The sequence below is a fragment of the Poromitra crassiceps genome, assembly GCF_964638095.1.
Source record: "Poromitra crassiceps genome assembly, chromosome: 25".
NCBI classification, from domain to species: Eukaryota; Metazoa; Chordata; class Actinopteri; order Beryciformes; family Melamphaidae; genus Poromitra; species Poromitra crassiceps.
Window position 1 is genome coordinate 3,745,506 of NC_139649.1, and position 3,247 is coordinate 3,748,752.

The 3,247-nt window shown below is 44.7% G+C and overlaps 1 long non-coding RNA gene across 1 annotated transcript; it reads right to left on the reverse strand.

Moving 5' to 3' along the window:
- Positions 1-845: 845 nt before the first annotated feature.
- LOC310798558 lies at positions 846-1,754 on the reverse strand. The gene is made up of 3 exons (XR_014553771.1): positions 1,436-1,754; positions 1,159-1,230; positions 846-979 (listed from the first exon to the last, which is right to left on the reverse strand). It is a non-coding gene; the product is annotated as an uncharacterized lncRNA (long non-coding RNA).
- Between the last annotated feature and the right edge of the window lie 1,493 nt (positions 1,755-3,247).

A 3,247-nucleotide genomic window follows, 5' to 3' on the forward strand; every position in this document is an offset into this window, starting at 1 on the left:
TTTGATTTAATAAATACATTTTATAAATACATTTTATTTAATAAATTAAATAATGTGTGCCATTCATTTCCCCTTACAGAAGCAGATGGGCGGGGAGCAGCAGTCACCTGGGTGTGGACCCCCCCCCCCCGACACACCGACAGCTAAAACTCCAATGAAACGAACGTTCCAGAAATAAACTACATAGCATTTGAATGAAACGGTGTGTCACCAGGTCAGACTCCAAGGGAAATCTGATGAATTAGTGCAGCATTAGCTTCAACTTAGCCTTCCTCCTCAGTGGCTCTTATCCTTCGCCCTTCGATCTTCTTTACGACCACAAGCAACGTGTTGTGGGAAATGTGGTCTTTATTTAGAGACACGCTTCACCACTAACCACACCACCAGGGACGCATGGAGGCCATCAATCATCTCCACCATGGTCTCATTTGTTTATGCTAATTACACCAAGGTATCACAATTAATCTGGTGATGATAAATTGATGTTTACTGTAAGAATGCTACATGTAGCACCTTCGCAATTAACTTCACATCAATTAGGAGTAAGGGCTATTTCTGAAAGGAGTGTGACCACTACCCACCACTAGGGATGGGTACCGTTCACATTTGAACCGATACCGGTACGGTACCGGTACCTGGAATTCGGTACGGTACCCAAAACGGTACCATTTTCGGTACTTTACACACTCTATTAACAAAAAAATTACAGTTGTAAAAAAAAAAAAAAGTCCAAACTTCTCAATTTCAACATTGTTCTTTATTTAGCACATTATTTATTTAGCACCAGACAAAATAAAACTCCTCCCTACAATACCTCCCTACCTCTCCCCTCCCAAACCAAGAGTTGTAGCAGCAAGGTTAGTTTAGTGGGGTTGGGGAAATAGTACTTGATGTCCAACACAGCTTCCAGCAGGGCCTGGTCTTCATCTTCAAAGAGCTCCCCAAGTGCTGAAAGTTTCTTCTGTTTATTGAGTGGTATCTGAAAATAAAAAAAGGCATCGTGATTCATCAAGCATTATTTGTGTTATCAATAGAAAGAAGTGTCAGTGCTATGCACATCTTAATAGAAATGACAATTGATTGTTAGTAACATAGCTTAGGCTACACTATGAATAACACACCCATTATCACTCGTCATTATGCAAAATAATAATTTACCTGAACCATATCCACCGCTGAGAAGAGGGTGAATCGTGTCCTCCTGTGCGGCTGTCACTGGCACATGGTTACCTAGCAATGAAAGCAAGAGTGCAACGTTAAATAACATGTCTCACGGTCGGTGATACGAGCTGATGATAATTATTATAGAACGTTAACAACGCTAAGCTATAAAGCTAACTCAGCCAAGAAGACAGTGAAAAGCCCTGTTATCTAACAACCACAACGGCAGTGAAACAACTTATCCAGCTAACGCTAGCAAATTAAATAACGTTACCTGATGTTGTAGAAGTCGATGCCTCTCTCAAGTTCCGTCATCATCCTCCTGCAAGACTTCAGCTAACGTTACAGCTGACGAGCTGAGGAGGTGGCTAACGTTAGCTGCCGTGCGGTGTCTGCTTCATTCACTCAGGTTATCTAACACGTTACAGTCTTCAGCATTTAGCTAAATACATCTTGTGTTTGACCATGCTTCCTCAAGTTTGAGGTGTTTCCCTAGTCAGCTTTGCAATTCACATCACAAATGTTGCAACCAGTGTTGTCTGAGTCTATCTTGGTAAAGTGTAGCCACAGCTTTCGGCTGGCCCTGTTTTGCTTTCAGGATCTTCAGGTAGAGTGACGTATTGACGTAACGCGCTCTCCCGTGTTGCCTTAAGGTTCCGTCGGAATTTCTATTTTACCCACTCTCTTTCTATTACTCAGTTGCGTTCAAGTACCGAAATTTGGTACCGTTCGTTTATATGTGAACTGGTACGGGGCAGTACCGACGTATTTCGGTCGGTGCCTGTAAAAGTACCGAGTTCGGTACCCATCCCTACCCACCACCTCACACACACACACACGCGCGCACACGCGCACGCACACACACACACACACACACACACACACACACACACACACACACACACACACACACACACACACGCAGAGGCACGCACACACACACACACACCCGCGCGCGCGCACACACACACACACACACACACACACACACACACACACACGCAAATGCACATATCTTTTTATACATTTCCCTTCTCAAAGCTGACTGAATGATGGGATTGAATAAATGTGTCTGTGCGTGTGTGTGTGCGCGCACGTGACACGTGTGTTTGTGTTTGTGCGCACGTGACACGTGTGTGTGTGTGTGTTTGCGCGCACGTGACACGTGTGTGTTTGTGTGTGTGGTGTGTGTGTTTGTGTGTGTTTTGCGCGCACGTGACACGTGTGTGTTTGAGAGAGAGAAAGATGAAGAGTCTTTCCTCAGGACAGAGTGCCACACCCATCTGAGAGTCATTGTGTGTGTGTGTGTGTGTGTGTGTTTGTGTGTGTGTGTGCACACATGTGTGTGCACATGTGTGTGTGTGTGCGCGTGTGTGTGTGCGTGTGCATGCATATGTGTGTGCGTGTGTGTGTGCGTGTGTGTGTGTGCTGGTATTCAGCACTTGACTAATGTATATTTTATAGACAACATCACAGCGTGTTGAAGGACCATTACAATCATATGAAAGGCAATAAGGGTGACGAGGACGCCTAAACATGCTTTTATGACGCTCGTGCATCATCATAAAAACACTGAACGACAGTTCATACAGCCACACACGCACACACACACACACACACACACACACACACACACACACACACACAGCTCATAAAGCCACATGCCATAAAGAAAGAGGAAAGTAGATGACAATCTAGCAGCTTTAAAGAGGTTATGAAATGAAAATGGACTCCCCACTGTGCTGCTGTATGAACGGCACGATTAAACGCTGTATCGTTGCAGGCGATCACTGTATGGATGCATGTAATTATACCCATTAAGCCTATATGCAATCGTGGTATGTTGCTTAGTGGGTGGGCGGGGTAATATGGATGTTAACGTTGTGTGTGTGTGTCACGTGTGTGTGTGTGCGCGCGCGCGCGTGTGTGTGTGCAAAGGAAGACAACATAGCAGACCATTGGATGTACAGTATCTATGAAACCAGAAATACAAAGTTTAGCCACGTTAAAATATCCCTTTAGGTTTGAGTTCTCCCTTCAGTGAGTCTGAAGCAGCTGTGTGCTTTGCAGTGAGCCTTCAGGCTCT